Source organism: Lutra lutra, chromosome 8 (assembly GCF_902655055.1).
Source record: "Lutra lutra chromosome 8, mLutLut1.2, whole genome shotgun sequence".
Classification (NCBI taxonomy): Eukaryota; Metazoa; Chordata; class Mammalia; order Carnivora; family Mustelidae; genus Lutra; species Lutra lutra.
Window position 1 is genome coordinate 28,029,398 of NC_062285.1, and position 26,359 is coordinate 28,055,756.

The 26,359-nt window shown below is 44.9% G+C and overlaps 1 protein-coding gene and 1 long non-coding RNA gene across 4 annotated transcripts in view; one reads left to right on the plus strand and one right to left on the minus strand.

Annotated features, from left to right (window-relative positions):
* Positions 1-23,923, minus strand: LOC125107968 (uncharacterized). 2 transcript variants are annotated; one of them, XR_007129715.1, is made up of 5 exons: positions 23,800-23,923; positions 16,085-16,194; positions 5,398-5,528; positions 4,573-4,682; positions 1-464 (listed from the first exon to the last, which is right to left on the minus strand). It is a non-coding gene; the product is annotated as an uncharacterized LOC125107968 (long non-coding RNA). The 2 variants fall into 2 exon arrangements; XR_007129716.1 differs by lacking the exon at positions 5,398-5,528 and having other exon boundaries at positions 4,573-4,630.
* The window catches only part of SVIL (supervillin), a 228,838-nt gene continuing 226,380 nt past the window's right edge, over positions 23,902-26,359 (plus strand). The window contains exon 1 of one of the 2 annotated variants that reach the window (XM_047743510.1): positions 23,902-24,032. The gene's annotated coding sequence lies outside the window, so the exon portion shown is untranslated. Of the gene's footprint in view, positions 24,033-24,959; positions 25,071-26,359 lie in introns of those variants that run through there. The other variant, XM_047743511.1, reaches the window with a different exon arrangement.

The window sequence follows — 26,359 nt, forward strand, 5'->3', positions numbered from 1 at the left end:
TTCCTTTTTTAAAATGAATATTCTATTGGGTGTTAATGTCCAGGCATCACAGTTCTGGCTTTCTTCTTCGAACGGTGCCTTGGGTACTGGTTTCCATTGCTATCAACCTGCTTGTCTGCCCATCCCTGTTAAGGTTTGTTAGCTTTGTGATAAGCAAGCTTCCCACAGCTGGTTAAAGATTCATCTTTGGGTGAGAGGCGCCGTGTGAATTTCTGCCACTCAGAATGGCTTGTTGTCTCTCATCAAGGACTCTGTTTGCCTTCAAGGTCCAACGATTTGAACTGTTCTGCTGTAAGGCCTTCTTACCCCAAAGCTCTCTCTGGAGTCTGTATCTGTGCCTGAAAGACCTTCTATTGGAGTTCTTTCCTTGGATGAATTATTCTGGCTCATGAAGTCTAAGTAGAAGATACAGGAACAATACAACATTCGATCTACTTCTTAAATCTTTGAGATGAACTTGCATTCTGAAAATGAGCATAAAGTTTAGAATTGAGGATAGCTGAGCAAAGAGAAGAGGTTCCATACTGAAAACAAATAAAATTTGACAGTTAATTCTCCCGTGATCCTATTTTCTACAGGGTGTTGTAGAAAAGAGGAGAGAATTGAGTCTTATATTCTATGCCAGGTGAGGACAGAAGGAAGAGAAAGGCCCAGATGGGGACCTTCAGAGTTTCAGTCCGCTTGGTCCAGCCTCAGGGGTGGGCTGCACACAACAAGACCATTCTCAATTCAAGAATGGGCATGAGAGGCCTCCTCCCTTCATGAGGATAGAAGCTCGCCCAAGCTTATGGTATGCTATCTCACGAAAGCCACCAAAGCTGTGTCTGCGTCCATAAGCTCTCCTTCCCTCCCCAACTTTTTATTTTTTTTTTAAGATTTTATTTTTTTACCTGACAGAGATCACAAGTAGGCAGAGAGGCAGGCAGAGAGAGAGGAGGAAGCAGGCTCCCTGCTGAGAAGAGAGCCCAATGCGGGGCTCGATCTCAGGACCCTGGGATCATGACCTGAGCCGAAGGCAGAGGCTTAACCCACTGAGCCACCCAGGCGCCCCCCTCCCCAACTTTTTATTTTGTAATTTTTCAAACTTACAGAAAGGTTGTAGAAAAAGTAGTACAATTAGCATCCAGGTAGCCTCTTCATAGACTCAACCTAGAACAACTTTCCACCTAGATTCAACAGTTAACACATTTGTTACAGTACTCTCTCTCTCTCTCACTCATATTCTCTCTCATCATTGGAAAATTGCTTGTGTATATCATAATGCTTTACTCCTAATTACTTTGGCAGATATTGCCTGGAAATAAGAACATGCTCCTGGTAACTGCAATGGCTTTATTGTGCCCAGAAAAATCAACAGGAATTCCGTAGTATCACTTAACAATCAGCCCCTGCCTCAATGTCTCCCATTGTCCCCAAATGTCTTTTATGGCTGGTCTCCTTTACTTTTTTGAACAAGGATCTAATTGAGGTTGTCACCTTGCTTTTGGGTTTGTATCTCTTTAACCCCTTTCCATCTAGGACAGTCTCCCCTCTCTTCCTAGAATGTGTTGACTTTTTGAAGAATCCAGGCCAGTTTTCCTGCAGACTGTTTCATCATTAGGAAATATCCCACTGTGAGCACCTTGGTGTACTTCACCTTCTTTGTCCTCTATATTTTCTATAGATTGTAAGTTGGGTCTGAGGCATAAGGTAAGCTTCAGTGCTATTGAACCGGTGCTTCTGGGAAGTTTCCTTCAGTCACATTCCCAGATTACATAACTCCTTTGAATTTACCATTTGTTATTTAACCAGATAACTAGATAACTACCCTGTGTGGGTAGTTATCTCTGTTCTTCACTGCCTCTGGGAGCGGATTAACTCTGCCCCCAATGGAAGGCACCCCATTAGAAAGAAATGATCTTGGGACTGGGGAACATGGCACAAATCACTGAAAAGCGTTGTTGATTCCTGCTTGCTCTCCCTCATTACATGAACACAATTAATAACGAGCTTGGAAGCCAAGGGGAATATTGGATCCCAGGGGAAAATCTAACTCTTAAACTCCACTTGATCCTACCCCAGGGAGCAGGGTATTCCCCCTGCCTCAGATCCCACATCTGGACACCATTTCCTCTGAGCTGCTTCATGAGTGTCACTGTCCCGAGTCCAGAACCACATTTGGTGGGCAGTATGGGAGAAACTGCCGCCATGTGCAGTCAGTATTAGAACTCCTTGATACTACTCAACTGAGTCTCAGCACCTTTCCTCCTTGGTCCTGCTGCTAAAAGATGGAATATTCTACATGAAAAAGTGATGACACAATAAACCAGATAAAGTAGGTCAAGAAAGACAAAGGGGTGGGGAGAAATATTCATCTTGTATGTGATTATCCCATTTAAAGCCACGTAGCCTCTGAGCTATGTGTGATAATCATGTGTAAATTTGAGGCACAGAGAGGTTAAGAAGTTTCTCTAAGCCACATAGCAATTAATCGGATGAGCTGAGATTCAGACCCCAGCATATGAGATTCATGAACCTGACCATTAACTACTATGCTATGATTTTTCATTGTGGCCCAAGAAAAGCATCTGGGAAGGAAAAGACTTGCTGAGGCACTTTGTATCCAGGACCTACAAACCACCTCAAACATGTCTGTTGTTTGGGGCGCTGACCTGATGGACTTCTAAACTGTCCCAATATAGCTGGAGGCACATGGGGGAGCAAGCCCTTTGGAAGCAAATGTGGCCTCCAAAGATGACCAAGAGATGGGTCAAGCAGTTGGAAATCTGTTCACAGACTGACAGATTCATGTTCCTCCCCACTCATCCCTTCCCCTAGATCTGCTCCTTCTATGCCTGCGATGGCACCCGCTAGGCTCACTCTAGGGGCAGGTGCAGTGAGATGCAGAAAATGAGCTCAATGTGAGTCCATGCCTTATTGATGAAACTCCAAACAAGTTGGTACCCTTTCCAGGCCCCCAGAAAGTGAAAACAAAGGGCCGCTTTAAGAGTGCATGCATCTGATGAAACTGGCTTTGCTCAGGGGCCAAGGTCAGGACAGTACTGGAGGCAGCGTGTTCCAGCCGTCCATGACATCCGTGCAGTCAGCACCCCGCAGACCGGGTGAGAGGGCAGCAGGGTCGGAAGTGTGTCTGGACACTGGCATCAGCATTTCTTTGCCAACACATTCGTTTATAAACAACCCATCTCTTACCCTGCCTTTGTGGATCTTTTCAAAAGCGACCTATTGAGTGAAAGTCTCTGGACGCTGGAAATAATTAGGCCAAAGGACACAAAACACTGCTGAAAACAAACAAATCACTCCTTTTGCAGTTGCCATAATCTCTGCGTGACATCCTTTGCATTCTTTTTGCTAAAAGATTGAAATGGATACACTTATGGAAGAAATGCTAGTTGAAACACAAAAGATACTTTTTTTTTTTAATGTACCAGATTGGCAAACACTTAAAAGTTTAATAAAACCCAGGAGAGGTGAGGATGTAGGGAAAGAATCCCTTTCACACATTGTTAGCCAAATATAAGGACCTCTATGGAGGGCATGCTAATATCTGCAAAACTATTCTGTACATGCCCCTTGACTTGGCAACCTCACTTCTAGGAATTTATCCTACAGCTACAGTTGCACAAGTATATAAAAAGGAAACAAATAAAAAATGTTCACTGCAACATTATAATTAAAAAAAAAATCTGGATATAACTTAAATGTCCATCAATAGATGACTGACATAGAAAGTATATCTTTAAAAATAATACTATGTAGCTATTAAAAAGAATAAAGCAAGCCTGTATGTATTGAAATAAAATTGTTGAGCTATTTTACTAAATAGATTTAAAAAATCACTTAAAAAGCATGTTTCATAATAGTGTATGCAAATGTTAAAATATGTATTTTCAGTGTTTGTGCATGCATGGAAAATTCTGGAAGGACATATAGGAAATTGGTTTTTTCCCCCCTTTTGGAAAACAAGTCTCGTTTTTTTTATTAAGCAGTTTTACACAGCCAGCTGTTCACGATCTGCAGTTAAAACATTGTGCGTTCACTGCTATTCAGTTACAAAATCTTCCAACAGGAGACATATAGGAAATTGTTAGCATGGTTACCTTTAGGTAGAGGGGGTGTGTGAGGGAAATTTTTTTTTATTCCATCTTTCATATCCTTCCCTATTGTTGAAGTTTTTAAATGGGCATGTACTACATTTATAATTTTTAAAATTGGCTTCCATTTTTTTAGACATAGGGACACTGCAAATTCCTGGGTCATGCTCGAAATTTCCACGTTCCTCATTTCTGTAGAACATACAGACTACATACACCATTCAAGGCTGAAGGAAAACAGTTGCAAGAAAGGAAAAGGAACATAAGCTGTGTTATCCAAGAGCGCTGGTTTTCCTACCATTCTCAAACATCTTTCTGTCCTTCTGGTTTTTCGATTTATTGCAGAAAGTTCTGCCATCCATTATGATCACCACCCCGCTCCATCACCCCACCAATTCACCACCCAACCACCCTGCTTCACCACCCAACCACCCACTAACACCCTACCACTACCATCCCAAAGCCCCGTCTTCCTTACCTTAGTAAACAGCACCACCATCCACTTAACTGCTCAAGCCAAAAATCCAGATTCCTTTCTGTAGTAGAGAAAACATTCTGTTTCAGTGTATCCTACTTCAGTTTTTTAAACTTAAAAAAAAAAAAGATTAGTTATTTGAAAGAGAGAAAGAGTACGCACATACACATGCGTGAGAACAGGAGAGGGGCAGAGGGAGAGGAAGGGAATCTCAAGCAGACTCCCCTCTACGCATGGAGCCCATCATAGGGCTTACCACGGGGCTTGACCCTATGACCCTGAGACCATGAACTGAGCCGAAACCAAGAGTTGGACACTCAACTGACCGAGCCACCAAGGCGTCCCTCCCATTTCATTTTTCAATTCCTGGGCACACAGAAAGATTATTTTTTCTAGCTTCTCTTGCAGTCAAGTGTGGGCCATGGAATTCTGGTGGGGGGGGAACTGTACTTCATATTTCTGCTTCTCCTGTGCTTTTGCAGAGGTCACACCAACATTGTGTTGTGAATGGTAAAATCACAAGATGAAGGAGGCTCTGTCTACGTTTGTCCCTGCTTGAGTGTATGCAACAGGGTGATCTTCCCCTTTGACTTACCAACCAATGTTGAGACATAATGTGAGCTAGAACTCTTGCTGTATTAAATCACTGAGATTTGGGGTGTAGATACTACATACTAGCCCAGCATTAAGTATTTAATATATTGTCTTTTCTTCACCCCAGCCATTTAACTAATTCACAATCCTAGAGACTCTAACACATATCCTGAATGTTCCCAGCCCCCAGCAGGTCCAGTACCACCACCACAGCATGCTAGGTGACCCACCTACCAATAGCACTGGTGTCTTCCTTGTCATATAGTCCCAGGGGTGGGATATCAATGTCTAAAAATCCCACTTTAAGGTGTGCTTTCTTGGATCATTTTTGCTGCCAATCCTCAGAGGCTGGGTTCCCTAGGAAACTGATTCAGAGACAGAAGTTGCTATACAGAAAGTATATTAGAGAGTGATCACAGACTCATATCTGTGGGTGAAGGGATTAGAATGGGATTGTGTGTCTAGGAGACCAGTAGTGTTCTGCTTCTTAAACTGAGTGATAGAGGGTGCCTGGGTGGCTCAGTGGGTTAAGTCTCTGCCTTCAGCTCAGGTCATGATCTCAGGGTCCTGGAATCGAGCCCCACATCAGGCTCTCTGCTCAGCGGGGAGTCTACTCCCCCGCCCCTTCTCTGCCTGCCTCTCTGCCTACTTGTGATCTCTGTCAAATAAATAAATAAAATCTTTAAAAAAAAAAACCTGAGTGATAGATAGGTATTCATTTTGTTAATATTCCTTAATCTGTGCATTTATTTTCCATACACTATGGTAAATAAATGATATATTTCACAATTTTAAAAGTTTGTGTTTTGTTTTTTAAGTTTTAAGAGAGGTGGATCACGGTGGATACTCCGACAAAATGGCTTTAACATCAGAATTCCTGGCATTTCTGGTATGTTACCTTGGGCCACCATTTAAGTCCTCTATACTTTAATTTCTTCATGTATAAAATGGATATTGTAACAACACTTACTTCGTATAGTTGTGGTGGAAAGTAAATGAGATCATTCGTGTATAGTGGGTTAAATAGCATCCCTCTAAAATTCACCTCCACCTGGAACCTCAGAGTGTTACCTTACTTGGGGGCGCCTGGGTGGCTCAGTAGGTTAAGCATCTGCCTTCAGCTCAGGTCATGATCCCAGGGTCCTGGGATCAAGTCCTACATTGGGCTCTCTGCTCGTGGCGAGCCTGCTTTTCCATCTCCCTCTGCCTCTACCCTTACTTATCCCCCTGCTCGTGTTTGTGCTCTCTCTCATATAAATAAACAAACAAACAAACAAATAAATATTTTTAATTAAAAAAGAAAAGAATGTTACCTTATTTGGAAATAGAGCCTTAGCAGATGTAAGCAATTAAGATGAGGTCCTACTAGATTAAGGCAGACCCTAAAGCCAACAACTGCTGCCCTCGTAAGAAAAGGAGGGGACAGACAGAGACCTGTACCTATGCACAGGGGAGAGGGCGTGTGCTAGAGGCAGAGATGGGAGTAAAGCAGCTACAAGCCAAGGAACGTGAAAAACTGCCAGAAACCACTGGAAGCTGGAAGCGGGAAGAGAGGAGTCTTCCCCAAAGCCTTCAGAAGGAACACAGATAGCCCTGCTGAAACCTTGATTTGGACTTCTAGCCTCCAGAACGGTGAGAGAATACATTTCTCTTGTTTTCAGCCACCAGGTTTGTCTCTATGTCACAGTAGCCCCAGGAAACTAATGCAACATGGGCCAAACTGGTCTTTAGCCCGGGGAAAGTACTCACTAAAAATTAGCAAATAGTAGATAAATTCAAACATCTGTACCAGATAGGAGCTAAGACCTGCAAAGACAGAGAGATCGGACCTTCTCCCTTGCCACTCAAACCTGTTCAACATTTAAGCTATTATCTTGCACTTTCCCTTGCATTGCAGTTATGTGAGTGTTCAGCTGGCCTGCTGGCCAGCAAAGCTCCATAAGATAGAAGCCGAGCTTCGGCAGTATCTGTGTCCCTTACAGCACCACGCACTGAGGTACTCATGACTTGAGTGCTTACTGTGGGTTAGGAGCAATGCTTGGTACAGAAGGCATGAAAAATAAGCATGCTGTTATCTCTGCCCTCGATAAGCTGGACATTTCTGTGGAGAGAGGGTCAGACAGTCGAGTCACTGCAGGACTGTGGTAAGTCCTGTAACAGAGATAGGGAAAGAACTGAGCAAGGAGGCCGGCTGACTCAGGCTCCCCTGAGCGCAGGCTAGACGTCATGCCTCAGGGCACGCTTCAGCTGAGGCTTGAAGTGTTACCAGGCAGATGAGGACAAGTGAGGGCAGGGACCTCAGATACAAAGACCAGGCTATGATGGCCTGGTCGACAACGTTAAGGAGTTTGCACTCTAGCTTGTAGAAGTAAGAACTAACCAAAAGTGCAATCGCATTTAAATAGATTATTTGGGGGCAAATGGCTGACTGTTATGCCTCAAAGGAAGGTTTTACCGTGAAGTCTCAACATGGCAGGCATTGCCCTGGTAGCTGCTGTCTCATGTGGGGCTATCCCATCCTTTTCTGAGTCCCTGGGTCACTCTGAAATCAAAGGGAAAGTCCTCATTCTTCTGTGCTACATCCCAGTGACATTGAGACGTGGAATCAAGGGATAGGAGCTAAGACCTGCAAAGACAGAGAGGTTTCAGAGGAATCCAATAGAAGTAGGATGCGATTTGGGGAAGTGGTGAGGGGAAGAGAAAAAAGGGCCAGTGAAGGCAAAAGTAGTTATATTGCCCCTCTCTGCGAAATTCGAAAAAACCTTAGCTTCAGGTGAGAGTTGGTGGGGCAAGCATGAGTTTCTCCACTTGCTGGGAGCTCTGGGAAGATAGGAAACAAGAGACAGCAGCCTACAAAATCAGGCAGCAGACCAGAGCTAGGAAGAAGAGGCAAGATCCTTCCACCGAGCTCAGTCCCATGACTCAGTGCAAACAATGGTGTCTCATGGTGGCCAAGATGCTGAACACCAGGCCAGGTGTTTGCTATAGCAAGCCTGGAGGCAGCTCCCACAAGCCCCTGGGGTCATCATCAAGATGAGGACCTTTTACAGGCTGGGGTTTCCCAGGAATTCTCTCTGTCCCTATGCAGTCTTCTCACAGCTTGATATTGGTGTAGCATAGTATCTTCTACTCACTAAATGTTTTTTTTTCTGTTACAGCAACTTTACTGAGGCACAGTTTTAATTCCATCAATGTACCTACTTAAAACGTACATTTTGATGAGTTCTGACAAGTTTATACACCTAAGTAACCAGCACGACCATCAAGACGCAGAACATTTGCCTCATCTCAGAAAATGCCCTGGGGAAACTTCCCAGTCAGCTCTTCAATCCCCAGCTCCAAGCAACCACTGATCTGCTTTCTGTCACTGTAGAGTAGATTTGTCTTTTCTGGAATTTCTTATAAATGGAACCATCCAGTATGTACTTCTTGGTGTGTCAGCATAATGTTTTTGAGATCCAACCATGTCACTGCATACAGAAAAAGTTCATCCTGGTTTATGGCTGACCAGCATTCCAGTGTGTGACTATCCCTCATGTGTTTATCTACTCACCTGTGGATGAAATTAGGGTCATTTCCACTTTTTAACTGTTATGAATTAAGCTACTATGAGCATTTGTCTACACGTCTTTCCGAGGACATATGTTTTCATTTCTCTTGGGTAAATATTAGGAATAGGATTTCTGGGTGTTATCCTTTAAAGTGTGTTTTTATAAGAAACTGCCAAACTCTTTTCCATAGTGGTTGCACAATTCTGCTTTCACTGCAATGTATGAGTTCCATTGCTCCACATCCTTGCCAACACTGGCTTCCAAATTGGTATGTCTTTAATTTTATATATTCTAATGGATGTGTAGCAGTTTTCTCTTGTGCCTTTAATTTGCATTTCCCTACTAATTAATGATAACGAGCATCTTTTCATGTGCTAATTGGCCATTCTTTTACGAACTGTCTCTTTAAATTTCTTTATCATTTTTAATCATTTCTTTATTGGATTGTTTTCCATTAATACATTTGAAGAGTTCTTAAGTGTTCTGGCATAAGTACATTCTTGGATGTACTGCAAATACATATGTATGACTGGAACCCATACGAAATTACATTGACATTTTTGTTAAAAATCAATTGTGTATGTGTGGATCTATTTCTGAATTCTCGTCGGGTTCTTCAATCTCGATGTCTATTCATATACCAATACCAACTTGTCCTGATTCCAATATTTAAGATAAGTCTTGAAATTAGGTAGTGTAAGTCCTCCAACTTTATTCTTCTATTTCAAAATTGTTTTAGGTATTACAGATCTCTTACGTTTCTATCTAAAGGTTAAAATCAGCGAGTCAATATATATATTTTTAAAATATTTATTTTTGGGGATTTTTATTTATTGGGATTGCATTTTTATTGGGATTGCATTAATTCCATAGGTCAATTTGGGAAGAACTAATATGAAAACAATATCTTCCAATTCGGGGACATAATATTTCTCTCCATTTATTTAGGTCTCCTTTATTTAGCCACAGCATGTAGTTTTCACTGTTCTGATGTTACATATATTTCACTAAATTTGTCCCTAAGTGTCTTATGGTTTTTGATGCCATGTAAATGGTACTGTTGATGACAGTTTCAAATACCAGTGGCTCATGGCTAGTTTAATAAATGTTCTAATGTGACTATCTGCTAAAATTGTCCCATTTTGTAGTCATGGACAAAAGTACTGAGCAAAGGGTACATGCTATCTTGAAACTATTTCAAGAAATTCATGAAGAATGTGAAGAGATGATAATGCTGTCTACGCCATGGTTTCCCCTGAGAGGTGGTCCTCAAACAGATGGTAGCCAAGATCACAGGGGGATCCTGCATAGTAATTCAGTCATCCCGGAGAGCCAAATTCAGTCACTCTGACTCTGTAGAAAGAAGACTTAAGGGTTCTCGAGCAGTGGCTTACAAACCTGGGGGAAGAAGAAAGAAAAAAGTTCTTCCTCTAAGCTTCTCAATCTTTTGGCAATTTTTCAGAATCTCTGGAAGCTTTGGATACTTAAGCCTCAGGCATGTATCCTCCCTGCTATTCCCACTTTGATAACCACTGTGATCTCGAGCCAAGTTATTGATGGGAAGACAGTGTATGCCTCAGTGTGTGGGGGTGGAAAATAGCTCTAAATGACATGGGGTCATTTGCAATATGGGTACTTAGTGTGGGGCCCTGAAGAAAAGTCCTTCTGAACCTGTAATTCCTGCTACAAAGCACAAGTCCCACAGTTTGCAACTGGTTCTGGTGGGACTGCTTCAATCCCTCATTACAATGGAAATGACCCAGAGGTCATAACCCAAATAAGTCATTATCAATCTGTCAACATCTGAACCAACAAGTAATCACCTTGGAAACAGTCTATAGTGCCCTATAGTTTTGGAGTACTTTTGATGGGAGGAGCATTGCAGGAGAGAAAGAAGAAAAACTCTGGAATGTTCATGCATTGCAGATAAAGTTCAAAATACACCCAATAAGGAAAAAGGACAAAGAAAGACCATTTAGAGAACTGAAAATGCACTGCCTTCTTTCTGCGTGTAGAGCCCACGTAGTTGACCAACAGCCACTGCCTGTTAGCAGGACTTGTAGGATTGACCTGCTTATCAGTTAAAGAAATATAAGAATATTCATGTAGATTGTCCTGGGGCACCTGGGTGGCTCAGTGGGTTAAAGCCTCTGCTTTCAGCTCAGGTCATGATCCTAGGGTCCTGGGATTGAGCCCCACGTCAGGCTCTCTGCTCAGCAGGGAGCCTGCTTCCTCCTCTCTCTCTCTCTGCCTGCCTCTCTGCCTACTTGTGATCTCTGTCAAATAAATAAATAAAATCTTAAAAAAAAAAAAGAATATTCATGCAGATTGTCCAAAAATTCCTCTGCCCTAACCTAACAAACTCCTGCCCATCCTTCTAAGCTCATCTTGACAGCACTTGCTCTATGAAACCCATTCTCGGTTCCCCACATTAGTAGCGGCCCCTCCTTTCTGCTCATACAGGACTTTATTCATAACTCAAGTTTTGTACTTTCTAGGCTAAATCACAACTCTTTTGTTTGCCCGTCTCTCCCCCACTATTCTGGAGAAAAGCTGCTTCAATGATCATCATTTCTCTCCACCTCAGACTTTGCCTCCGAGCTTCATTCCCCTAAAATGCAAATGCCTTTTCTGACATCAATATTTAGGTCCATCAAAGGGAACTCAGACTCAAAGTACCCAAGGCTGAGCTCACAACATTTCTACCCTTTTCAGTGTTTGCCCTCTCTTGGTGAATAGCTTCTCTATTTCTCTGCTTGGGCAAGCCAGAAATATACAGTCATTCTTAACACCCACGTCCTGGTCGATCTCCACACTCACATCTCTTCATGACTTTACTTCCTCAATACCTCTAGACTCTCCTCATATTCATCCATTCTTGCTGTCACCACCGTAGACCAAGCTGGCAGCAGCCTCTCTCTTGCCCGCTTGCAATAACCTTCTTACTGATCTCACCATATATTCTAGGCTGCCTCTCACCCATTTATCCCACCGCAGCCAATGTGGTCTCTGCCCTGTCTATAACCCTTCGGTGTGTTCCTTTACTCTTGGGGTAAAGACTCAATCTCTAACGTCACCTAGAACATAAATTCCTGTGTAGTCTCAAGCTGCTCACCTCACCAGCCATTTCTCACTTTCTATGCTCTGGCAGCCCTAACCTTTTTCCTTTAGCTCCTTCTTTTTTTTTTTTTTTTTAAACTTTTTATTTTTAAATAATTTCAGACATACCAAAAAAAAAAAAAAAGGTGCTTACAAAGATTTTCCATGTACCTTTCACCCAGCTTCCCTAAATGTGAGCATCTTACGTAACCAGAGTATAATTATCAAAAACAGGAAATTAACTTTCATATGCAATACTAGGAACTAATCTACAGATTTTACTTGGATTTCCACAGTAGGTTCAGGACCTAGTCAATGACTCCTCACTGCATGGGAGTGTCGTGTCTCCTTTGTGTCTGATCTGGAGAGGATCCCTGTTCTTTCTTGTTGTTTATGACCTTGACAAGTCTTGAAGAACATAGGACAGTTATCTAGTACCATAATTCTCAGTTTTGGTTTGTCTGATGTTTTCTCATGTTAGATTCAGGTGATACGTAATTTGGCAAGAATGTCATAGAGGTGATGTAGTCTTCTCAGTCTATTTTATCAGGAGGCATGCGATGTTAATGTCTCATTATTGGTGATGTTAATTTCAAGCCCTTGTTAACATAGTATCAGCTAAGTTTCTCCATTGTAAAGTTACTCTTCATTAAGGGGAAGGAGAGTGGGGAGAAGAGAAATTTTGAATCTATGTAAATATTCTGTTTCTCATTATAATTTTACTCACCAATTTTTTCATCAGCCGATGATTCTTGCATGCAATCATTATTACTGTGATGTTTTTCAAATGGTGATTTTCTATTTTCATCCTCCCTTTAACATTTATAAATTGGGATTCTACTGTAAGGAAGAGCTTTTGTCCCCTGTTTATTTATTCAATTGCTGATTATCATTGTGGACTGACGGATATTTATTTTTTCTGTAAGTTATAATCTATTGCCATCATTATGTATTTTGTACCTCAAATTGTCCCCAATTTTAGACTTGACCCTTTTCATTGTCCTCAAAGTAGCAAGTATGCATGTGCTATAAGGGCTTTGATCGTGCTGTTCTATTAGCCTGAAATAATCTTCTAGACTTCCCCTGTCATCACTGTTCCATCCCCAATTTCTTTGTGCACTAAATCCCTTTAAAGCCTTGAGAGTTCAGCTCCAATGCCCATCTTCAGGAAAGCCTTCCTCGAGCCTGCCAGAAGTGGTTAGGGTTGCCGTTATAAGTTTTCAAAGCACTATTTACTTTTTCTTTATAGCTCCTAACATATTTCAAAATTAAACCCTTCTTGTGTGAATATTTCTAAGAGCAGGGATTGTATCTGTTTTAGCCTAGGACATTAATAAGTCTTCAGTAAATTATTAAGATTGAATTAATGAATAAATGAACTAATACCTAAAAGTCAATGGGTTGAGATCTTTGCAGAAATGCCATACTGATGATTCATTTTTACTCCAAGAGAAGTTTTTCTCCCGAATCTCATAGATGTGGTTAAGATGTGGTTGACAGTTTGACACAATGAAGATTCATTTTAAAAAAAAATCACTGAAGTCTGACTCAATGACTTGGATCTTGGGTCTAAAGATTATTGCCTGTATGGTCTCAATTCCATGCACATTATTTCATTTGTCTTTGTTTCTTGCAATGGTAAAAATATACTTGCACCATACTCCATGTATGATTTGTGATGTGAATGAACTGTAGAGGAAAATGCATGACTGGGTGAAAAGAGCTCTGTACAACCCATTGCTGTCTGACTCTTGATTGTCTGTCATAAGTTTGTTTCATTCAGGACATGGCAGTTGACACATTTTAAGTTAGACGTTGAAGCTTAGACCAAACACTTAGAATCAATTCCACTCTCTGTTCAAATAGGATTCTCACTGAGTGGATTTCATTTCTAATTTGGAAACTTGGGAGTGCCTGGGCAGTATCAGTCTCCTGATATTTGGAAACAGAATTCAGGGACTACCAGAGTAGACCTTCATTTGGGCAATCTGAGAGTGACACTCTGGGAAAGCATTCTGGTTTATTTTTACAAGCTGGTTACTTAGGTTCTCAGGTAGATGTGAAGATTCCAGAGAAAATTCTTCCAACAGGTGACAGCAGGTGAGAGCAACGGAGCATATCTGCAACCCAGTTCAAAGGCCATACCTGACCTCTGAATCATCCGAGTCTGCCAGGTTTAAGAAAGGAATAAAAAGGGGCGCCTGGGTGGCTCAGTGGGTTGAGCCACTGCCTTCGGCTCGGGTAGTGGTCTCAGGGTCCTGGGATTGAGCCCCGCATTGGGCTCTCTGCTCAGCGGGGAGCCTGCTTCCTCCTCTCTCTCTGCCTGCCTCTCTGCCTACTTGTGATCTCTCTCTGTCAGATAAATAAATAAATAAATAAATAAATAGAAAGGAATATAAAGAAATTACTTGGAAAATGAATTTCTCTGGGCAAAGTCTTTGTAAACAAGGTTTCTCTCTAATGTCTACCTATATACTTAATTTGGAATGTTACCTGTCCATAAACAACCACATATGAGATTTACCCCCACTTGCAAACTAGCAAGTTAGCCTACCACAGTTTTGTGAGGGCTTCCAGGGGACACAACACTCCTGGGTCAGAAACAAAGGGCACTCTGTTACCCATAGCTATAGCAGTAACTAGCATATCAGAATTTTTTTTCTTTTTTAAGATTTTATCTGACACAGAGAGAGAGATCACAAGTAGGCAAAGAGGAAGGCACAGAGTAGGGGAAGTGGACTCCCTGCCAAGCAGAGAGCCCAATGTGGGGCTCGATACCGGGACTCCGTGATCATGACCCAGGCCGAAGGCAGAGACTAAACCCACTGAGCCACCCAGGTGCCCTGCATATCAGAATTTTTGCATCACAAACGTTAGTTCCCACAAAGTGATGACAGCTACACACAAAGAGGGTTGCATTCCAGGAGAGGAACCCTGTGCTTAAGGAAACTAACTCTTTTATAATGGGCACTTAAGCACACTCACTTTGCTGTGGAGGGAGATGTTATCTTTATTAAATTGGATTATAAATATACCTGCCTAGGCTTCAGGGAAAGATACTATCTCTACTTTTCAGGGTGGTGCTCTTTGCTCTAGGGAAGACATTATCTCTATCTGCCAAGCTGTTTGGTATAAAAACATCCTCAAAGATAGTTGGAATAAAATGTAGTCAGTGCACTGATTGTAAGATGTGCAGAAACAAAAGATAATTTTATTCCAATAGCATATTTTCCCCTCTGGCCTCTTATTGAAGTCCCATCTTGTGTGTACACCTGAAGGTTCCTGATGTCTTTCTGAAGACCCCTAGACACACACACACACACACACACACACTCATTTTTTTTCTTCCCCCAAATCCCTAGAACAATCACCCATTGTATGGGGGGTAGGGGGCAATCCATACTTAGGTACAACCTAAGTAATGGCCAGTTGGTACAAATGCTTAGGAATAGTCATTTTGGGGTTGTGGGTAAATGGATGGAGCTCTACCCCTCCTGATGTCCCATCGCCATAGGAACTAGTGATAATGCCTTATCACATGCCTAAGAACACAGTAAACGCTGCATAGATGTTAGCTATTATATTGGTCAAAGTACACAAGACTTTTGTGGTAGGAACTAATTAGTTCAAATATCCAAGCGTGTTTTTTTCTTTATCATGCCCCTTGTCCATTGCAAGTGGCCTGGAGGCTCTGCTCTGCCCTGACCTGACTCCAGAACACAGGCTAGCGGGGCAGCCATCATCTGGAGTGTTGCTGGTCCCTGGGGCAGAGGACAAGATCTATCGGTAGAAACTAGGACAAGAGCCAAACATACCACTTCTGTTCTCAGGTCACTGGCCAGATCCAGTGACAGGACCCCACAAGAGGGTCAGGTTTTCCAATACTACCATGTGCTCGGAAGGCAGAAAGGCAGAAAATTTGGGGGCAGCATAACAATTACGACAGCTTTTATTACTGTCATTCAAAATTATAATAACAATATATCCTATGGCAGAGGAGAGCGTAACTGCCTATTCAGCATTCTTTATTATTATTTTTTTTATTTTTTATTTTTTTGGGTAATAGAACTCCAATTTTGTTTAGGCCTCTCTCCTTCCTCCCAGAGTCATGGAGTCCTATGGAGCCCTTGACACGAGGGCTAGGCCTAACTGGTCCAGGGGCATTGTCACCCTTCTTGCTGATGACTGCCTTTGCAATGAGCACAAATAACTCAGGCTGTTGGCGTGCAAAGAGAGGTTTTAAAGTTCCTGGTGGTTTAGGGGACACTTACTTCTCAGTCTTCTCAAAAAGCTTCTAGAAGAGACTTCTCTTTCTTCTTTGGATATTGTCCAGCTCAGCTCTGAGGCCTGGGACCAGATGCAGCATCTTCTTGCCACCAACCTGAAGATGAAACTCACAAAAGAAACCACAGGGCAACAGAACTAGAGCCACTGGACAGAGTAAATCCTGAAGCCCTCTGGACTTCCCATAATGAAGCCCCATTCTGGAAGCTAAGAGAGAAAGGACTTTCTGTTACTTTTAGCTGAAAGCAACCTAACAGTACTGCCATCCTCCTATTAACTTCGGGAAAGAAGGGCAGTGTGAAGTGAGGAAGGAACAGAGTCAGGACAGCTAGCACCGTGGGTGACAAGAAACTAGCAGTGGCAACAATGAGAAGATATACATAATGTCTGAAGTCTGCCACCAAGCCCGTCTGCCACCCCCCAAAACTCTAGTTGTGAGCCCTGGCAACATAAGCATTTTGCTGTCTTGCTCTGCAATGGTAGCGTTCATCTCTTAGGAAAGATCTATTACACTGTCTGGAAGAAAGCACTAGTCTTAAGTCCTGTGTTAACTCCAGATTTTGATTTTCAGCGCAGATGAGCTGCTAGTTCTCTTTGAGCCCTTTGAAGGATGTGCCTCTGGAGTTAACTACAATTTCTAAGACCAGGTCGTTAGACGGTCCTGTAGCTTGCTGGAAAAGCTCCTGATTGTGTCCCCTGAGCCCTGACATACAGATGGTGTCAGATGTCATAAGAAAGATCTTTTGATTGCCATAGGATCAAGTTGGGTGTTTTTTTGTTTTTTAAAGATTTTATTTATTTGACAGACAGAGATCACAAGTAGGCAGAGAGGCAGGCAGAGAGAGAGGAAGAAGCAGGCTCCCTGCGGATCAGAGAGCCTGATGTGGGGCTCGATCCCAGGACCCTGAGATCATGACCTGAGCCAGAGACAGAGGCTTTAAACCACTGAGACACCCAGGCACCCCAAGTCCGGTGTTTTTATGGCTACGTAAGCCTGTTGGCTTTAATTTACTGGACTTTAGTTTTTTTACGTCTTTTCTCAGGTCATCTTCTCGAAGGCATATCAGGTTAGAGTCAGAAGGCATGTCTTAGATCAATATTCCCAGCAGGAAAAGGCTCTGTGAGCCTCTGACTGTTGCCTAGTCTTTTATTTCCTGTGTTGTTCTAGTTCATCCTGAGGGGGAGAATTACTTGTTTTTTATCCTGCCATATTAAATAAAATTCTGGTTTAGAGCTAGGCAAGGTTTTATAAGGAAGATAAAAGGGCTGTTTTTAATAAACAAGGTGGAATGATAAGAAATGCGTTCTCTCTGCAGCGGTTCAGGAACACAATAGAATCATGAGGACTCCAGCTCCGGGAAAGACTGTTGTCCACAGCGTGGTCTCATCCAGAAATAGAACTGGCGTGAACAGGCGTAAAGTGTGGCATATAGGCTTTGGGTGAGATCAGGTTTCAAAGAAGTTCAGGAAAATTTCCGAAACAACACGGGGTGTTGTTGGGTTGGGGTCTGTCCACGAGGCTTGCAGGGAGTGGACTATCCCAGGGTGCTCATCTGTCTTGGGAAAGTAAAAACCATCCCCTGACCAAGGCTACAGCAGGTAGAGATGGTATTTCCAAGGTTACTCAGGTGGTTTTATGGTGGCATAAAAATGAATGTTGACTCTCTGAAGCAAACAGTTCGTGTAACAAGACCGTTCAAATGCTAGCAGAATAGCTTCCCAAGGTTTTCTTTCTGTTATTCTTCATGGGCTAACTTCTAAGCAACTGTCATGATCTCACTTCTTTTTTTATTATTATTATTTAAATTCAATTAGCCAACTTATAGTACATCAATAGTTTCAGATATAGAGTTTAGTGATACATCTGTTGCATAAAACACCCAGTGCTTATCACATCACGTGCCCTCCTTAAGTCCCATCACCCATTTACCCTATCCCTCCACCCTCCTCCCCTCCAGCAACCCTTAGTTTGTTTCCTATAGTTAAGAGACTCTCATGGTTTTTCTCTCTCTGATGACTTCCCATTCAATTTTTCCTCCCCTACAGTATGATCCCCTGTGCTGTTTCTTATATTCCACATATGAGTGAAACCATATGATAATTTTCTTTCTCTGATTGACTTATTTCACTCAGCATAATACCCTCCAGTTCCATCCATGTTGATGTAAATGGTAAGTATTCATTCTTTCTGATGGTTGAGTAATATTCCATATATATATATATATATATATATATGTATATGTATATACATATATATATGTATATATCTCACATCTTCTTTATCCATTCATCTGTCAGTGGACCGATGATGGCTGAAGTTTTCACTTCCAAAAACTAAAAATAGTTGATTCACCACTCACCATGTTTGAAGTATCATCCAAAGTTCTTTACAACAGGCCTCAAAGGGAGGGGTTCTCTTATTATCCCCCTTTTGTAGGTGAGGAAGCTGAGGAACAGAGAGGTTAAATAACTAGCTCAAAGTAACACAGCTTTGAGTCCCATGGGGCCGGCTCTGCAAGCTTCAGAGGCTGGAGAAGCAAGGAAACTGCAGTGCTAGACTGGGAAACAGTCTGTAGCCAACAGGAGGCGAGAACGAGGAAGTGACCACGAGGCAGAGAGGAGACTAAATCAAGCAGGCAAAGGTTGAAGGTTCACTACCAGTTTGAATCTTTAAAAAAGAGCTGCCCGTGTCCAAAGAGGCAACAGCATAAAGGAACTAAGCCCATGGCCCCCTAGAGCAGCTACTTTGAAGGAGGTGAGCAACTTCTGCTTAGTTCTGCCCTGTCTCTATGTTCAATTTTTATTGGAAGGAAGGTCACATATTCCTCTGCTAGTAACTACCAAGACTACTGCTGATTTTCAAGGTCTTAAATAGGGCTTTGTTAATGGTAACATTACAAAAGATAAGGAAGGGCCGATTGAATATAGATAAGGAATCAATATAGATAAAGAATCTTCTCTGTATTTCAGGGAGAAAATTCGACTGGTGTCCAGTTGGACAGTTAAGAAATGACCAGTGTTATAAATAATATCAAAGAATATTTCAGCTCCAGGAACTTTTCTTTTTCTTTTTTCTTTTTTTTTTAAGATTTTATTTATTTATTTGACAGACAGAGATCACAAGTAGGCAGAGAGGCAGGCAGAGAGCAAAGAGCCCTATGCAGGACTCGATCCCAGGACCTGGGATCACTACCTGAGCTGAAGGCAGAGGCTTACCAACCCACTGAGCCACCCAGGTGCCCCTCCAGGAATTTTTCAAAGCCACATTTTCTTTTCCCCAATCCATCCTGCTGTGTTTATTTTGTTGTTTTGTTTTTGTTTTTATTTTTTCCCCAAAGCCAAAGAAGTAGAATTTGGAACCCATTTTGAAGTTTAATTAAAACTCATGCTTGCCATAGTCTGATTCCTTTAAGATTTTGCCCATCTTCCGAATTCAAAATATAATTCTATAGTGTTCATGGCCAAGTGTATTTCTACTTAGAAGCAAGAGTAGAAAGTTGTCCTCTAGAATTTCTTCTTCATTATAATTTTGGCTTTCTCTGGTTTACCCTCTTTGTCTCTCCTTTTAAAAATCTTGTCTAACTTCCCCTGACCCAAATTTTTATTCTTCTATACTACTCAGGCTAGAATGACTTAAGCAATGAAAAAAAAAAAGAGTAGGAATATGTATTCTTTATTTACATGGCAACCTTCTTTTATAGATTCTAAACTTTAGACCAGGGAGTGAGAACATTGTCTTCTAAATATTTGTGGGGTGGATCTCGGTTCCTTGGTTAAAGGCATTCAAAATGGATGGAAATACTTGGCATAACTCTCAAGTTTATAGTTTTATAAGGGCCATTTGTTATTTTCCTTTGTTACATAATCCTATCTCATTTCTGCCCTCTCTCAATAGACTTTACAGGCTAGTGGGCTATCAAGATGAGAAAATCTGACTCTTGAACTGAACACATTGCTTTGAGCCCCTGCAGATCACTCCAGGCTTCTTATATTTCCAACTCGAGCACAGAGAAAGTGGTACTTTTATTTCAGCAAAGGCTCAGTTAATAACATACTTCTGATTTGGGAACATTCAGGATGGAAACCGGGTTAGGAAATCCCATGTCATAGTACCTCTTGCTCATGTTTGGAAACCTCAGGGAACACCAGCAATGTCTGGCGACAAACCAGGCCTCTCCCCTCTTCTCTGTGACACTGATCTCATTTTTTCTTACTCACTGTAAAACTCCAGCCAAAAAAACTTCCCACACACATCTTGCACAGTTTCACCCATCTCCACGCATGCACCAGTCAATAAAAGCATTTAAGAGGCGCCTACTGTGTGAAGAGGGAGGACTGTGTTTCACTCTCCACTCTGCCAATTCCTTGATTAAAAGAGTGGCTCAGAATATCTTTCTAGAAAATGTTCTCTGCTTAACTCCACCTTCTCTAATGTCTTCATAAACATGTCCTCTGATGAACACAGATCCAACACCTCCTAAGAGAGTGTTGTTGTACCAGTTTTTTTGGAATAAATTTTATGATACTACAACCCCGTACACATACACACACCTTGCAAATACAGTTAACCAAAATAAAAGTTTCATGAAAATAATATTTACTACATAGGATATACTGTACTGTTTTAATTCTAATTTGATTTCATAAAACAAAGGTACTCATCTTTATCCACAAAACTGATCTCCTGACCAGCAGTTTGAAAAACCCTAGAGAATCCTGGGTATTAAGGGAGCATAGATGTGGTACATAAACAATGAATCTTGGAACACTGAAAAAATAAAATAAAATTTTAAAAAAGGGAAGCATAGAAGTTAATTTGAGATTCTAAAGGATAAATTAATAATTCAAACAGCGGATGACTTAAGAGTGTTCACCAAATATTATCAGAAAAGTGAAGATTGCTCTAGCTTAACAAACTTAACAAATGTTAAGTTTGACCAGATCCTCTGAATTCCCAAGAATTAATTCATTGCTTAAAGCAAACTTTTTTTTTTTTTCCCAAGCATCAAGTCCAATCTAGACTTCAAACCTACAAAAAATGGATGAGGTCTTTGTCCTCCAGGAGTTCATGGTTTAATGGAGGACAGAGAGAAGTGACCCAGTAATCTTGCCCCAGTGTTCTAAGAGCTATGCCTGAGCCCCACATGGGGTGCTGTGAGAGAAGCAAGGGGGCCCTTAATTCAGAGAGGGGTGAATGACACCTTCTCTCTAGACCAAGAATATCCTAAGTATTTGTCTTCCGAAAGCATGGGACCTCGTGGATCTGCAGGGCACTGTGAGTGGTCCCTGGCTGCAGGAAAGGGAATCCATGGGCAAATGATTGAAGATGAACCTCTGGAGGGAGGTGAGCAAAGAAGCTTGAGTTTTCTCCTGAAACATAAAGGGAATCCATTGAGAAGTTTTAAGAAGGGCAGAGGATAACTAGGTTTCTGTTTTCGAAAGATGCTTGAAGATGGAGTAGAGAGGATGCTGGCTAAGAAGCCAAGTGGAGAAGAGAGTCAAACACCAGAAGAGAAATCGTACAAAAGGGCTTGGCTGAGGCAATGGCGGTAGGAATGAATAGGGTTGGTCTCTTAAGAACATTAAGGACACAGTAGCAGGTGGATTCAAGCAGGTCCCATCTTGGATGGCTCCCAGGTTTCTGGATGGCATGAATGGAGTTGCGTTTGAGCCATTCATTCCGATGGTGAGTGAGTACAGGAGGGGGACATGGTTGGGGGAAGAGTTCAATGATGGACATACTGAGTTTGGAGTGCTATGGTGTTCTAATAGCCATTTGGCTCTGAGGCTTGGGAAAGTCTGGCCTGGTGTTAGACAAGGCAAAGATATGAAGTAGGGCAGAATCAGAAGAAGACTGGGGAGGCTCAAATTCAGGACAATTACTGATTTGCTGGAAATCAGTCTTTCCCATGACTCTGGTTAGTGTGGGATCAGTGCAGACAGCCCTTGTCTGTCCTTCCTTCCTTCCTTCCTTCCTGTCTTCTCCAGCTGTAAGTGCTGCCAGAGCTCTCACAGATAGCTGGAAGAATGAAGAGTCTTTAATATATTTATTGAACACAGTCCTTCCTTCTGGAGACTTCTGGAGATGACATAGGTGCTAGGTGGAGGTCACAGCCCCAACAAAGCAGGACAAAGATAAGGGTGACATGGACCTAGTCATGAGCAAAAAGTAAAGGGCTAATTCTGAAATGTTTGCTGGGTGGGGGTCCCAGATCCCTGATAGCTTCCCAATATTCATTTGGTACTTTGGGTGTTATCTTCGGGAGGACCCTATGCTCTGTTGAAAGAATGGTTTCTTTACCAGGTTTTAAGTCCTTCCAGTTGTGTAGCACAGCACTCAGTTATGGGAATAGGAATCCACAGGCCAGCCTACATGGAGGGCACAGGGATAGAAGGCAGAAGCTCAGTTTCTGTTCTAGGCTCTTCGGGTCAGTGAAGCTCCCTGTTACCAGCTGAGTTGTATCCCCTCAAAATTCCTCTGTTGAAGTCCTAACTCCCAGCACCTCAGAATGTGGCTGTTTAGAGACGGGGTCTTTAAAGAAGAAAGTAAATTAAAATGGGGTCATCTAGGTGGGTCCAAAAATCCAGCACAACTGGTGTCTTTATAAGAGATGATGGCCATCTACAAGCTAAGAAGAGGGGCTCCAGAAGCAATAATCGTGCTGACATCTTGATTTTGTGCTTCTGGCCTCCAGAACTGTAAGAAAATAAATTTCTGTTGTTTAGGGCACCCAGACTGTGGTTGGTGTGTTGTTATGGCGGTCCCAGCAAAGTAATATACTCGCCTTCTGCTTTTGTGATGGGGGCTGGTACACACAAAAGCTCGGTGCATACCCAAGAGGAAAAATAAGAATCTAGCATTGGGAGGGAAAGAAGCCAGGGTTGGAACGAAATGAAATGTGAACGCTAGCTACTGAAACCGATAAATTGCACAAGTAGATTTAACAAGTATAAATGTGTCTATCTACTGCCTTGCCGATTACCAAGTACTTGACAAACTTCAACTGACCTGATATTCACAACTGCCTCAGCATCACCTGGGAACCTGTTAGAAACGCAAATTCTCCGGTGCCCGTTAGACTAAAACAATCAGAGAAGGGAGGAGGAGGGGTGAGGTGGGGGAGGCAACGACAAGCCATGTTTTAACAAATCTCTGGGGACTGTGATTGGCTGAAGTGTAAAGTGTGAGAACCACTGAGATAGGGCATGGTCCCCCGTCCCGATGAGCCTTTTGCGGGGGCGGGGGGGTTGTGACAAGTCTTCTGCACAGTTGTGACTGGGCCACCAAGGGCGGTCTCCTTGACAACTGGCCCAGAGTTCTGGGGACAGCAACGTTCGCACGCGTTGGTGGGTTTTATCCCGGGAACGGTTCAAACTCAGAGCGACCGCTCCGGGTCTCTAAGGGTAAGCGGAGCCCCTCCGGGCCTCCGGGCAGCAGGGCTGGAGCCGAGCGAGAGTCCCGGGAACCCCGGAGCCGCCAGGCGCGTGCGCGTGGGCGCGTCCCCGGGGCCGGGCCGGGGCGGGTACGCGCCGAGGGGGTGGGTCGTGCCGCCCCGCCGGCCTGGCGCGCCATCCGAGCCACTCAGAGCGCCCGGCGGCCGACACCCGGGGCCCCTACAAGTAATACCCGGCGCCCGCCCGCCGCGCCGCGACTTGCGCGCCCACGCTCGGGAACGGAGGCTCCCGGTCGGCCCTGACCTACCTCGCAGCTTGCTCTGCTCCGGCTGCAGCGGCGAGTCGACTCGCCCGGCCCCTCGCGGAGAGCCAGCTGGTGTGGGGACGGTGCCGCCGTCCCCAAGGTCCCGCGCCGGTGTGCGCTTCCCCGCCCGGCGCTGCCGCGGAGCGACCGCCACCTTCGTCGCTGCGGAGAACTTTGTGCTGGGTGGGGGGGGGCCCGCCCGGCAGGTGGGCGACCGCGGCCGGCGAACCGAACGGGTGAGTGGGCTTGGGAGTTGGGGTGTGAGTGTGCAGGCGCCCGTGGTGGGACGCGGGGCTCCGCGTGTAGTTTTCCTCTGCCCCTCCTCTTAGTCCCCCTGCAAAGTTTCACTCAGGACCCGGGGGAAGAAAGGGAGGGAGAGAGGCTAACCTGCTGCGAGTGTGTTTACTCTGGCGAAAGCGCGAGTTATTCGGACAGCCACTCCTCCCGGCCGGGTGAATGACACGGCGGCGCCGGCCTCCAGCCCCAAGCTAGACTCAGGGCTCCACTGGCACCCAAGAACCCTGGTGGCCCGGGGCTGCGGATACGCCTGGAGCTCACCCCAAACCACTTCCTAGAACTAGGACCCTGGGGGTGTGACGGGCCACCGCCCTTCCCTCCGCCTCTTTAATTCGAGCAGGAGATGGCTACTGAGATATAGGACCCAAACTTTGTTTTCACTCGGTAAAACTGCCTTTCCGGTGCTTTAAAACTAAATGTGCAGACGCTATTCATAGTGGTTTCTTAGGGACATCCCCGGGGGCGGGGCTGAACGGGCTGGCCCGCAAGTGGGGGACTCCGGGCGTGCCCAGTGGCCAGGGGGCTCGAGGACAGCTCTGGTCCTCTTCCCCGGGGTCTGGCCTCAGCACTGGCACGGCGGCCAGGACTGCCCCGGCGCTCAGGCCAGTGCTCGGGACGGGATGTCCATCGGCGGTAGGTGCGGGGCTCCTGCGCTCGAGTGGGCTTCGGGTTCCGACCCTCTGTCCTGCTCCTCAGTCCCCTCGGTTCCTTCGGTCCCGCGGGTGCTCCCGCTGGTGGCCCGGCAGAGGGCGCCAGCTCCCGATCGCTGCGCGGGCCGGCGGAGGGGAGGGGACTTGTTCGAGAGCCTCCAGGTAAGGAGCGGAGTGAATCATCCCGAGAGGGGGGACCCGATCCTCGCTCTGTGAAAGGAAGCAGGGAGTGGCCGTGGCGCTTTTGAGAAGCGGGGGCTGCCAAGCCGCTGTCCGTCGGGAAGCGGCGATTCTGCCACCCAGAGGTCTGGGGGAAAGCTTGGGAAGGTGAGGAACGTCCCTCCGCGCGGTGGCCCCAGGGCAGGGAACGGTAGCGTAGACTAAGGCCGGCAGACACTAGGACACGCCGCTGCGCGCCCTTCTCGGGGGCCGGAGGTGGGGCCAGTTTTACTCCAGCTCGGGGCGGTCCTGCTCGGGGCAGCGACGGGAACCTTGGAGCCGGCGGCCGATTGCCGGGCTGCTGCGACGGGGTGCTCCCGGCGGCCCGCGGGGTCCCGGAGCGGTAACAAAGGCGCGGCGCGGCGCGGCCACTGCTCCCACCCACTTCCGTCCCCGGCGCACCCTGGCGCGCCCTGGCGCGCGCCCGCCCCGAGGTGCGGGCCGGGTCAGGATTTCCCTCTGCGGAGTTTCGGGAAGTTAGCTCAGCTGCCCGTTACGCTGGGAGGAGGGGCGGGGAAGGGGGTGACCCTCGGAGGTGCAAGCCAGTGTTCAGAACTGCGACACTGCCTGTTTCCTCTCCGGACTGCACGGGCGACTGGCAAGAGCTGCCGCGGCTCCCGCGCCCTTCCTCCGGTGCCAGGGTCGGGCCTCCGTAGGGCCCGCGCGGGTTTGAAGTCCCCGCGCGGCGCGCCCGGCCAGCCCGTCAGTCCACGCCCCTCCCTGCAGCCTCGGGTGGCTTGCGGGCTCCCGGAAGGGAGTGGTTTAGGCTCCGGAGGACAGCCGGCACTCGCCGGCACTCGCCGGCACCCTGAGCGGTGTTCCAGAAGGCGGTAATGGCATTACTCTGAGTTAGCTGCCTGGAGGCTCCAGTCCAGGCCGCAGTCTGGGTCAGGTGCGGGGTTAAGCGCTTCTGGCGAAGGCATTACAGCTCTGGTGAAGTCTGACAGTTTATTGCACCAGGAAGTTCCTCTTGCGATAGGGGAGAAGGATGGCTGCGGGAATTACGAGAGCTCCCTGTTTTCCCAGAGGTTGTGGGAATTTAGGCAAACCCAGCCTGCGCACAAGTCCGGTCACTGAAGTGGCCTGGGCAACATCTCCACAGCGCACCAGACGTTCAGGGCTCTGGATGCGAGACCAGAGGTGCTGTTAAGAAGAACCCAGGGCACTCTGCTCCGATGTGAAACCGTATCCCCCAGTGATCAGTGGATAGAATCCATATGCTTTCTTATCTGCCTCCACTCCCTTCTGCCGCAAGGAAAGGGCAGGAACTGGTTTTTATAAAGTGCCTGGTGGATGAGAGACTCTTCACACACACTTTTGAAGGATCTTCACCATTTCCCACCGAGGCGGTTTTTAAATTATTTTTATTTATTTTTATTTTTATTTTTTAATTTTTA